Here is a 13,203-nt window from a genome sequence, read left to right on the forward strand (position 1 = left end):
CTAGCATATTATATATATCCAGAGCATATATTTTTCTGGATAAATCATAAATCTAGTGTGAAGATAGAAATTTAGATCATTTAGCTTTAATCACCACCAGCTTCAGAAGCAATGAGCTGCATGAGCTAAGCCACTTCAAAGAGTTAATATTTTAACATTAAGACAGAGTTCCTAGATTTTCAAATTGCAGCTGGCTGAAGCATCACTGAGAAAGGTGCTATGTGTGGAGCTAATGAGATGGTTTATTGTGAATATCAATATTGCAAGTTTTGGCATTTTCCATTGGGTAAGTATTTGCAAATACACGCTTTATTTCAGAGTCTGCTCTAGCTATAATCTTGTGACAATGGTTTGAAATTTAAATAAGTTCAGTGTTCTATTTTTCTTCTTTTACTCCCCACTCCTGTTCTTTTTAGGAACTCGAGGCTCATGAAAAGAGAGAAAGTGGTTAATTATCAGTGACTCAAACATACTTCCCTCCCCCTCCCCAGTGTTGCTGTAGTGCAATGCATATACAAAAAGGGAGACAGGAGCTGCTGTGTTAGGGCTCTGTCTGCATTAAAAATGTTGATGGATATTACATAACCTGTTCTCATCTTATTCCTTCAGATACCTCTGATGTTACAATTATCTGTTTTACTAATGGGAGTTAAATATTTTTCCTCCTCCATGCATTTGACAGAGTTCCACTACAGCCTGGCAGATATAGGCCTATCTTATATAACTAGTTTGTTTTAATTTGAGACTACAGATACTTGAACATGATTTCCTCAAAAGCCAGTTTTAAGCAAAGGGCAAATGTTATTACAAAGTTGTTTACTGGAGGGGGGGAAACAACTCTTCCCATTAAAATACATGCTTCAGCAGATTGGATTTTCAATTTATCTGAGAGCATTATACATTTTGCTGAGCTAACTTCTGTAACAGAAAATCTTCAATGCTCAACCGTGTTGTCACTTGTTTCCATGGAAACCATAACCCTTAAGTTCAACAATTTGGAGAGAAGCCAGCCATTGTATTCCATTCAAGGTGAAAATGGAATGGTCAAAATCTTCTGTTTCATCAAAATGCATATATAAACAGTTTGCTAAGCATGTAGAGGAACAGGCTTCTGCATCCAGCCTGATTTAGTCCAAGGGTAAATATCTGAAACTATTTTATTAACTACAATTAACAAAACATTTTAAATAAAGTTGTGACTGAGGGTCTGGGGTCAGGTTCATAATTCATGTGATTTAGCAAAAAGAAATAATTTCTTGGGGAGCTTGACCAAAACTTGATAAACTTAGCTAAGGCGTGCTGTGAAAAGCCTACAAATTAGGTTTAAGGCTTTAAATGGCAGCCATTAACCACTAACAGCTTTCTCTTCCTCAGTGGCCATCTCCTAGAAGGGGAGTATGAAAATTTTACTTATCCCTTTTGTCTGTATGATAGAGTTCCCTCACCAGAGCAGCGCCTCCTGCTGGCCATCTTGGGAATTAACTCTCAGCCAGCACACTCTCCTGATGGTACCTCTCCCACTGACTTCTCCGCTTGCAGCCCCACCTCAGTCCAGAAACTGCAGCATCCTCTTCATGACTCAGCCCGCCCTCCATGCCCCCATCCAGGTTTTTCCTCCTCCAGGTGGGTTGAAATATCTTCCAATTCTATACTGCAGCCACTTCCTCAGTGGTGCATGAGGGGGAATCCAAGCCCACCCACTACTCTGGGTCCTGGACCAGGGACCCTGTAGATAGCAGCCTCCTGCTGCTTCTCCTTAACTTTCTCCACCAATATACTGCTTCAATTCCCTGGGCCACTTCCCTGCAGTCCCAGCACTTTCTTTGCCCCTTTTCTCAGGGTGTCCAATCCACTAGTCCCAGCAGCCAGTCAGGAGCTCCCTTTTGCTCCCCTAGTCCTTGCCAGCAACTGCTCTGTCCAAGGTGTTACCTTCCTCCAGCCCACTAGGAACACTGTCCTCACTCCTTGGCCTCTCCAAAGCAACTGACTGTCCTCTGCCCCGCAGCTCCCTTTTGTGGGACCCCACAGGGCATGGATTGGTTGCTATGTGTAGCTTCTCCCCAATTGGCTGCCCCCTACACAACCTCCCTAGGCTGCTTTTAACCCTTTCCTTTCCAGTGTGGAATGAACACACCCACAGTCTGTCTTCAGAAAACGGTTTGAGAAAAACAGGAAGGGCATTTAATGATCATGTCAAGGATGGAGAAAAAGAGAAGTTTGTCTTGAAAGAAAACAGTGCTGAAAAACTGATCAGAATGGTCTGAGTAAGAGTATTCCTTACAATGGATGTAAGTGTAAGACAGTTCAACTCCAGGCTCTAGTGCCTCCTGCTGGCTATCTGGGGAATCAGTTCTGTCAGGCAGATGCCCCTCTCTGCGGCATCTCACCTTCCATCCTGTCTCGATTGGACCTTCCTTCTCATGACTCGGCCCTCTAGCTGAGTCACAATCCTTTTTTCTCTCTTCTGGGGATTCAATAGTCCATTCTAGCCACTTCCCACTGTGGCCACTGCAACCTTGCCACCACTCCAATGGTGATTGGGGAAGAGGGGTGGGGGGAGAACCCAGGCCTCTCCACTACTTCAGGTCCCAGCCCAGGGACCCTGTGTGTGTGTGTGGCAGCCTTCCTCTGCATCTGCCCCCAGTTCCTCAGTGGATTTCCCTGGGTCACTTCCCCACAACCCCAATACCTTGTCTGCTTTTGCTTCAGGGCATTCAGCTCTGCTGAGTCCAGCAGCCAGCCACTGCTCTGTCTACGGTGCTGACAGGGCTACCTCTTCAAGCTCCTGGGAGTCACTCATGTTGCTCTGCAGCTACCTTTTATACTGGTCTCATGGGCCCTAATTGGCTGCCACACAGATCCTTCTTATTGGCTACCTTTCATGCAGCCTTACCAATGGCCCTTTTAACCCTTTCCAGGCCAGTGAGGGGCAGATGCCCCACCATACACCCTCTCCCTCAAGCCTGCAACCCCCAGGGATAGGGATGCCTCATGTTCTGTGCTAACCTGAGATGGCCTATCAGGGTCTATCACTGCTTCTCAGTGTCCTTTAAGCATAGAAACACATCCTCCTCCTTCACCATGATCTGCAGCACTTGTTCAGTAGCTACCAGCTTCCCCTGTAGTTCTTATCTGGCCCACTGAATCCTTCAGCATCGTCTCCTTCAGGGTCCGGGTCCCTTCCTCAGCCTGTTCAGCTTCCATGTGGATATCCTTATCTACCTGGGCCTGTCTTAGTCATTTTATTCACCATCTCTCTTTCACCCCTATTGGGTCTGGGAGGTGACTCTCAGCCAGGTCCTGAGTCCTCACTGGCCCATCCCTCTGGTCAGTCTCTGACTTAACCTGTCACCAGGGCATCCCTTTTCTAGCCTGCCTTTGTTTAAGGGGGCAATGCCTTTTTAAGTGACCCTTGTCCGGCACTGGAAACATCTCTTTGGCTTCCCCTTGGCCATGGGCCTCTCTTGTCCTTCGCTTGCTTAGCCCCATCCCTTGGAATAGCCTTGTCTTTCCTGCCCCATGTCCAGGAATTCCCTCCAGAGGTGCCATTCTAGCCCACAGACCCAACACGCCCACCCCCCCCTATTCTCCTCACAGGTTGAATTCTATTGGGATTCCTTTCTGTCCCACTTTCCGAATGAGACTTTCACTCTTCCCTCCTTGGTAGGGGCAACCAAACTGCAGGTGACCCTTCTGGCTGCATAGGTAATAGAGATTTGGTCAGGCTTTCTGCCTCCAGAATTTGGGTCTTCTTTCACGTCTCCAGACTTTATGGCCTTTTTCTTCCTCTCCTCTCTGGCCCCTAACTAAGTACCACTGCTGCTCTGGAATCTTGAGCAAGTACTCCTGCAGGTGCCAGTTCGCTTCCTGTAGTCTCTGCTGATTTTTCAGGACCTGTGTAAGCAGGGCCTAGGTTTGCCCTGACTGCTTGTCTGTCCCCTTCAGTAGAGTTGTCCAGTCCGGGCCCAACTAGGGAGGGTTTTGCTCCCCTCAGCATATTGTGGCTCCATCATTTTGGCACCTGCTCAGTCTCTCAAATGCTCTGCCAAGCAATTTTCTCAGTGGTCTACTATCCTCTCCCCTTATATCAGAGGTGACCTTTTGTCCGCTTTCTCCAGCACGTGTGACACAGTTTGACTCGCTGCCTTGGCATCTCCTGCTGGGTACCTGGGGAATCAGCTTTCAGCTGGGCAGATGCCTTTCTCTACAGGTCTTGTCCTCCATCCTGTCTCCGCTGGACTCTCCTTCTCACGACTCAGTCCTCTGGCTGAGTCACAGTCTATGTTCTCCCTTCCAGGGGATTCTGCAGTCTATACTAACCACTTCCCATTATGGCCACCACAGTCCTGCCACCACTCCAATGGCAACCAGGGAAGGGAGAAGGGTAGGAACCCAGGCCTGCCCACTACTCCCAATTCTGGTCCAGGGACCCTGTGAGTGTAGCAGCCTTCGCTGCATCTCTCCCCAACTCTTCCATGGATTTCCCTGAGCCACTTACCTGCAGCCCCAGTACCTTCTCTGCCCTTGGTTCAGAGTGTTTGGCTCTGCTGAGTCTCCGCAGCCAGTCACTGCTCTGTACAGGGTGCTGACAATTCTCCCTCTGCAAGCTCCTGGAGGGGTCACTCACTTCCATTTATACCAGCGTCCTGGGATCAGAGTGGTTGCTATGGAGCCCCTTCCTATTGGCTACCTTTCGCACAGCCTCTCCAAGGGCACCCTTAATCCTTTCCAGGCCAGTGAGGGGCAGGCGCCCCACCACAGTAAGCTATTGACTTCTGTTTTTTCTATAACAAAAATGAGGACACTTATCTAGTTTAGCTTATGAAAATACAAATTCGTTTATGATAAGGAAACATTTTTTGTTCCAATTCCATTTTCTCTACTTTTAGTACATTATTTTTGTGGAGTTACTGTTGGGTGTGTAATTGCATGTAGATATGCTCAAATAACAAAAACTGGTAGCCTTTAAGGTCCTATAGGGTAAGGAGTTTCTGGAACCTACATCCATCCCAGTTTTGGCTGAGAGGCATGGACAAAGGTGTCCTATTACAGTGAATTGTTGCTATCAGGCAGTGGCAAGCAAATACAAAGAAGCCAAAAGAAAAAGGAGGAGGATACAAGAGCTGGTACTGGTCTATGTCAAAGAACATAGAATCCTAGGATTGGAAGAGACCTCAAGAGGTCATGTAGTCTAGTCCCCTGCACTTATGGCAGTACTAAGTATTGTCTAGGCCATCCCTGACAGGTGTTTGTCTAATCCCAAAGATGGAGATTCCATGGCCTCCCTAGGCAATTTATTCCAGTGCTTAATCACCCTGACAGTTGGAAGTTTTCCTAATGCCCAACCTAAACCACCGTTGCTGAAATTTAAGCCCATCATTTCTTCTCCTATCATCAGAGGTTAAGGAGAACAATTTTTCTCCATCCTTCTTGTAGCAACTTTTTATGTTCTTGAAAACTGTTATGTCCCCTGTCAGTCTTCTCTTCTCCAGACTAAACAAACCCCATTTTTTCAATCTTCCCTCACAGATCATATTTTCTAGACCTTTCATCATTTTTGTTACTCATCTTTGGACTTCTCCAATTTGTCCACATCTTTCCTGAAATGTGGCACCCAGAAATGGACACAATACTCTACTTGAGACTTAATCAGGGTGGAGGACAGAGAAATACTCTTACTAATACATCACAGAATGATGTTTGCTTTTTTTGCAACAATGTTACACTGTTGACTCATATTTAGCTTGTGATCCAATCTGAGCCCCAGATCCTTTTTTGCAGTACTTCTTCCTAGGCACTCATTTTCCTTTTTGTATGTGTGCAATTGCTTGGTCCTTCCTAAATGGAGTACTTGCCATTTGTCCTTGTTGAATTTCATCCTATTTACTTCAGACTATTTCTCCAATTTGTCCAGATCATTTTGAATTTTAGTCCTATCCTCCAAATCTCTTGCAATCCCTCCCAGTTTGGTGTCTTCCGCAAAATTTATGAGTGTACCCTCTATGCCATTATCTAAGTAATTGATGAAGATATTGAAAGGAACTGGACCCAGAACTGACTCCTGCGAGACCCCACTCAGTATGCCCTTCCTTTGATATGACAATGTTACTGGTCAATTCCTAAATAAAAACAGAGTAACAACTAAAAGATTGGGGCTGGTGATTCCATAGTGACTTTATTTTCTTTAAAAGTATTGTTTTGAATGTTTAAGTAATTGAGTCCATAGTCACTGTACAATTTTTATGAAAAGTGTGAAATCAGAGTATCCACCAATAATCTATTAGTTATCTAATATCTGGCTCCTCAGCAGGCACAAGTAACTGTCCTGTGATAAGGAAAATAGATAGAGGGAGCTCAGTAACAATAGCATAATTTGGAAAGTTATAGATATTATAAAAAGAGTGACAAAACTTTTTTTTTTTTGTTTCTCGGGGTAACCTGCAGCCATTCGTGGCTTTAACAGCATTAATTCACATAAACAAACACATGTAGTTGTAGGGGATGTCATAGCAGGCTTTTGAACAAGCTAATCAAATACCAGATATTCAAAGTTGTATCATGCTGAGCAACCAACCATGTGAGATTTTTTAAAAAGAGAATTAAATGTAAAAATCCTTTAGTAATGGGATGAATAAGAACTGAAGCTAATGATCCAATTCAAGCTGCTTTGTTGTATATGAAAGGTCACAGTCAACCTATCTGAACAGATTTTAGTAATAAAATGTTAATTGTTCTCAAAGAAGAGATCCTAAGAGGAAAAATGTACCACTTCCCACAAACAGGAACCTTCTGAATGAAAATAAGAGTTCTATGTAAGTGCCAAAAACTGAAGTTGAATCTGCATTTCTAAATTTCTACAGAATTATAACCTTCAGGAGCACATAAATTGGTACAGGAAATTTAGGATAAAAAGTGCACATCTGGCCACATAAAATTATATGCATCCATGGTAGTGTGCATACATGGGGAAAAATGCAAGTTCAAAAAACTCTCTGAGAAAATGCTCTGGGAACCATATACTGTACCCATGTCTCTTCTGAGTCAGTTAACTTAGGAAAAAGCGAGGTGTTTTTTTTAACCATTCCACCACTGAAGAATCAATAAGATGCAGAAGTATATAGAATATTTTATTCAGCCTCATGAATCATTAACTAAATCCCAGTTATGTTCAAAACTAGGGTGATCAGATGTCCTGATTTTATAGGAAAAGTCCCGATATTCAGGGCTTTTTGTTATATAGGCGCCTATTACCCCCTGCCCCATGTCCCTATTTTTCACACTTGCTATCTGGTCATCCTATTCTAAACACCTGAGTCTTTATTTTATGTGAGAAATGAAACAACTAGAACACAGCTTGGATTTTCAGATACCACACTGAGTTTATAGTTCTGGCAGCTAAAAGGAAATCTAGTTGTCATTTGTAATTTGGGCCACTGTGAAAGAAGGAGGAAAGCACATCCTCCAATGTGTTTTCACCCTGCTGATGTTAATCCCTAACCCAAACTCTATTGGCACATATGTAGTGGTGGCAGTACTGAATACATCTCCTTCCTATGGTTGCCAGCTCAAGGAGATTGTATGGGGAAAATAAGATATACTAAAAATCTTACAAGTGTTAATCTTCACATCTTCAGTTCTCTTGAGCTTTGATATTTCAATAATAGTTTGATCATGAATCTTCTTACAATGCCAGATCAAAACATTACAAATGAAAAACCCCATTATACTTTATTTAGGAGGACCAAAGCAAAGTAAGAATAAATTCCAAGTGGACACAGCTCTAGTTTTTTTCCCTCTCAATTGCAAGTGGGAAGAAGAACAAATGAACAACACACACACACCTTAAAAGCATCCTCACTCTCTCAGAATCTGCTTGTAATCTCAGTCACAGGGATATTTCTAATGCAGATATTTGAAATGCACAAGCAATCCTGTCAAATAGTCCTTCCTGTCAGATAGGACTATCCTGTCAAATATTTGACTATCCTGTCAAATAGTCCTTTCTGTCAAACAATTTTAAACATATATTTGAGACCAGACAGCAACTGAAAAATAAATCATTCCAACTATCCCAACATAACTGAAGCCAGCAGTGAATAATTCAATACCTGCATATTTCTGCCTATTTGATTACATGGAAAATATCTGTTCAGTACTTCTGATTTGCTTTTCTAGTGCAGTTGGAGTTCCAGATTTGCTGGTGGCCCACAATACACCTGCTGCGTTTTGCTGCCTGATTGCTTTCCAAAGAATGTTGGTCAAAAAAGAAAAATAACCCCTCTCACTTCTACGCTACTGACAATGTATGAACAACTGGATTTTGTTTTTCCCTTTACATAGCCTTCTTCACATGACATCTGTGTGACTTCTGTGCAGTGAGCCCTACAGGAGATGGGCAAGTGTTGCTAAAGGCAGCTCTACAGTTAAGCCTATAACTAAGGTCCTGCAGAGTGACTTCCACTGTTCTCTGAAGCAACGACAATGCATTAGGGACAGAATACAGTTTTAATCTGTTCTTAGAGGGCAACTATTATTCACAACCATGCAGGGGAGGGGACAGGGGGGAGATAAATAGTGTAACCTAAGGTCCAAAACATTCCTACTACAGCTGTCCATTTCATGTGTTATTCATTTTGTAATTCTTTCTGATGAAATATGAAAATAACATTACAGACTTAGATAGATTTTTCTAACATACATTAGGAAAAATAACTCATCCATTATAATGGATGGTGTGACTGAAGCCATATACAGCAGATGACATTTAAGAGTTAAGAGTAAGTGACAAGTTTAATTAAATAGGCCCAAAGTCTGCAAAATGATGCAGTAGCGCAGACAGCTATTACCATTAATTTTTCCACTGAAGTGAGTGGGTACTCTGTACAGGCACAGGAGTACATGAGGATTCTGTGTCGATGCATGGGACCACATTAACAGATCCTGAGGTAGGACTGGTGCCGCAGTAAGTAAGAAATATTATCCTATTATTTTAAAAAATGTTTTCATCTGATTAAAGTACAACAGAGGAAATCTAATTCAATATTTTTATAGATGTCACAAATAATTTTTTAAATGCTTACCTGTAAGGATCTGACTAATGTTTAATGACAGCTCTAGGTTGTAATCAAGGCCAGTTGTCTACCTTTCCTGGTTAGTTTTTGTCATTTTCAATTTAGCTATTACCTTTTCCTTCAATGACATTCAAATTCGCTTCTAATTAAAAGTGCCAAGAGCCCTCTCTGCATCAGCAGGCCTTTATGCAGACCACCAGGAAAGTTAAGGAAGGTTTTGAGAGAGAAAGTGAAGAAGTGAGGTAGTTCTTTTGTAGCAAAGAGAAGAAACACTTAGATGTCTGAAATATTTTAGAAGTGTTTATATGAAAATAAGAAGCAATTAGCAGTCTTAAAAATACACTTAGATTTGGGCAAAAGAAAAAACAAATCTGAAACACTCCCTCCATTGTTTTCTCCTATTTATATTCCTGCAGCATTTGTTGGTGGATTTGTTTGAAGGAACACATTTTAGACATGTCTACACCTAGAGTTGAAACAGAGTTAGCACAATTTTTCTGGCTAGAATAAATGGGGGCTAACTGAGTTCTGAAATAGTTACCAAACTATATTTAGTCTATGAAAAGTGTTAGATTCTGTTTTCACAGACCAGGAAAAGGTGTGTTAGCAGAACCTTTCTAGCGATGTCTGTATTTAAACACATTTCACTGGAATGAAGCTGCAACCAAGCCTAGCACACTTCATGTCATTTTTCACTCCCAATTCCCACATTTATGTTCCCCATTAATAGCCTATAACATCAATTTCAGATATTTGCTTATTTGGCATTGTGGAGATTATAAAGAGAAAACCACAAAGAAAATAAATCTAATACATCTGAAATAAAACACTGTGAAAGAAGAGCTAACGAGGCTCTAAACACAGTTACATTGGATGCCTACTATGTAAGAGAGTTCCCAGGCACCTCTAATGCTCCTCTTCATGTGTAGATCTGGGAAAGTAGCTGTCACACCATAAGATGCCCCCTTCTGCTCTCTGCAAGTCTGCTTACTCTGCAATAGTTTCTCTTGCAGTAACTTGGCTCTCCAGTCAGGTCACCATTTAGTCCAGCCCTTCCAGGGTTACAAAGTCTGACTAGACTACAGTCCAAATGCTTCCTCTGGACAGTGTCAGCCCCACTATACCAATGGCTAGCAAGGGAACTCAGACTGTACTGTAGTGACAGGTCCATGCCAGAAATACTAGAACCAGCAATCTAGGAGTTTCCTTGGGCTCCTTCCTACCAAACCTCTCTAGCTTCTTTTGCCTGTTTCTAGGTTTACCACAGAAGCATGTGATACTCCTTGGAGCTAGTTCAATTCCTTCTTGCTTCTTGCCAAACTCCTTACTACAGGGCAGGATCTCAGGGCTTACTCACCTCATTCCTCCTTGTCTATGACAGCCTCCCTCATCCTAGGGAGTGACTGAAACCTCCTTCCTCTGCAGCTCCTTTCTGCCTCCTGGCTTATTAGTGCTATCCCAACCCTTATTCCGCTGGGCTTGACTCTTAATTAACCAAGGCCCTCCATCCCACAGGAGATGCCAGGTAACTGTGATGGGGGTATACAAATCCCATACTGGACAACATGGAGTTGAAGAACTGTTTTGGTTTCAGCCAGTTCTGCCCCATCATACTTGCAAGGCATGCATAGGCTGGAGGAGGAGCATCTTAAAAGAGGAGCAGAATATCTCCCTTGTGGGCAGACCAAGGAAAAGAATGGAGTTTCAGTTCCTGAGGCAAGGGATGACTGAAAGCAGGAGCTTCCCAGACACCTATTGCCTGAGGGCCCTCCGTGGGGGAAGGGAGGGCCTGATACATCCCAAGAGAGTGTCATTCCCCTCTATCTCTTACAAACTTAGCTTATTTGCATTAATTCCCCATGAGTTTTGTTCAAGAACTACCCAGGGAAGGGGAAGATTTGAAGTGACCTAGCTGGAGGGTTGAGTCACAGGAAGGGACAGGCCACTACAAAGGTAGAGCATCCGTCAGTACAGAGTTGCTATGCCCAACCGTGAGGAAGCAACAATGCTGAGTCAATCCCTTCTCAGTAACCTAATTAGCCTCTCAGACCCTTGTTAATCCTGTCAGGGCTGATGTGGGTGTAACCCTTCTGCCAGACCGAGTCGGCAGCAGCAAGGGCTGGGTTCTATATCTAGGGGTCCCTTTCAATGATACAGCACCAAACTGGCTCGAGCCCCCACCCAGTCACCTGGGAAATTATACACTATTCCCTGGGCGCCTCCCAAAGGGCAATACTTCCCCTATCGCAAGCACAGAGTCTGAGTGTAGAAAGAAACCTTTTAATAGGAAAAGAGAGGTAACACAGTGCAAACAGAGTTCATGAACTCAATGAACCAAACCCCTCCCAGAGTATGGGGCGTCTTTCGCCTCTCCCTTCCTTCTTCCCCCTGTACTGACCGGCGTGGCTACAATGTCCATCTCTTGGGTGTGGCTCCACCCCCTATGCCGCTCCTGTCTGACACAGGCTTGACTAGGCCCCCTCTGCTGCTGTCTCCTACCGCCTTCGGGCCTCACTGAGTCCCCGACCGTTGGCAGCGACCACTCCTGTTTCCCACCGACCACTGGCTCCGACCGCACCTGGCTCCCGCTGACTGCACCGGGCTGGCACCGACTGTGCCGGCCCCTCTGCCAACCGCTGACCGGGCTGGCACCAACTGTGCCGGCCTCTCTGCCGATGCTGACTGCACCAGGCTGGCACCGACTGTGCCAGCCTCTGCTGACCGCAACAGGCTGGCTCCGACTGTCCCAGCCTCTCACCAGAGTTGCCTGGTGCTCACTCAGCTCTGTTAGTTGTCAGGCAAGGTTTCCCAAATCCTCTACTGGTTCAGCTCTTAGTAATTTCAGCTCTTAGTGATTTCAGCTCATGGGTAAACCTTCTGCTGACATACAGGCAATGTCCCTGCTTTCAAGAAACAAAAGACTCCAAGATGAGTCATTAATTCTACCTTTTAACAATGGGGAGAGAGAATCACTCGATGCTTGGGGGCAGCTCTTTGCCAGTGCCAGTGCAATCCCAATAGGAGACTGCTCCACCTCCCCCCTGTTTCCAGGCTGAAACATCTGTCTGCCACCCTTGTGGAGCTCTGTTTAGTTTAGGGTGCAGATTCTATCATAACAGAATAAGCACAGTTCTGCTGACAGCTGTTCATACAATTGAAGGACAACATTTCATTACCCCAGCAGTTAACACAAAAGTGGTTTGTAGCCCAAAACCAGCCCTGCCAACCATTTCCCATTATGCTCAGCACCTAGGTAAGTTATGCCAAACACTTAATTGTACTCATGCAGATACAAAGCCCATGCAAATAAAGTGCCCCCCTTTCAGCTGCTGAGCAGGGACTGTGCCACTGAGATACTCAGACCTGGCTTACGTGGGGTTCACAGACCATCACATATCTGAAAACTTTCCATATGACTGAAATATGCACGTGTGGATGTTTATGTATCTCTTTCTTTCCCTAAGTGGTTGTCAACCAGAATTCCAGCTCCTGCATGAGAGGAGCATATGTTTCCAGCTACTATCTCTCCAGGGTGCATGTATGAAGTCCTGGCACAGTCAAGAAACTACGACATGATTGGAATAACTGAGACTTGGTGGAATAACTCTCACGATTGGAGCACTGTCATGGATGGGTATAAACTGTTCAGGAAGGACAGGCAGGGGCGAAAGGGGGAGGAGTTGCACTGTATGTAAGAGAGCACTATGACTGCTCTGAGCTCCAGTATGAAACTGGAGATAAGTCAGTTGAGTGTCTCTGGGTTAAGCTTAGAAGCAAGAACAATAAGCATGATGTCCTGGTGGGTGTCTGTTACAGACCACCAGACCAGGAGGATGAGGTGGATGAGGCTTTCTTTGCTCAACTAGGGAAAGTTTCCAGTTCACAGGGCCTGATTCTCATGGGAGACTTCAATCACCCTGACATCTGCTGGGAGAGCAATACAGCAGAGCACAAACAATCCAGGAAGTTTTTGGAGAGTGTTGCAGACAATTTCCTGGTGCAAGTGCTGGAGCAACCAACTAGGGGCCGTGCTTTTCTTGACCTGCTGCTCACAAACAGGGAAGATTTGGTAGGGGAAGTAGAAGTGGGTGGCAACCTAGGCAGCAGTGACCATGAGATGGTCGAGTTCAGG

Source organism: Emydura macquarii, unplaced genomic scaffold (assembly GCF_026122565.2).
Source record: "Emydura macquarii macquarii isolate MOO-44397 ecotype Brisbane River unplaced genomic scaffold, CSIRO-AGI_Emac_v2 contig_383, whole genome shotgun sequence".
In the NCBI taxonomy this organism is placed as follows: Eukaryota; Metazoa; Chordata; order Testudines; family Chelidae; genus Emydura; species Emydura macquarii.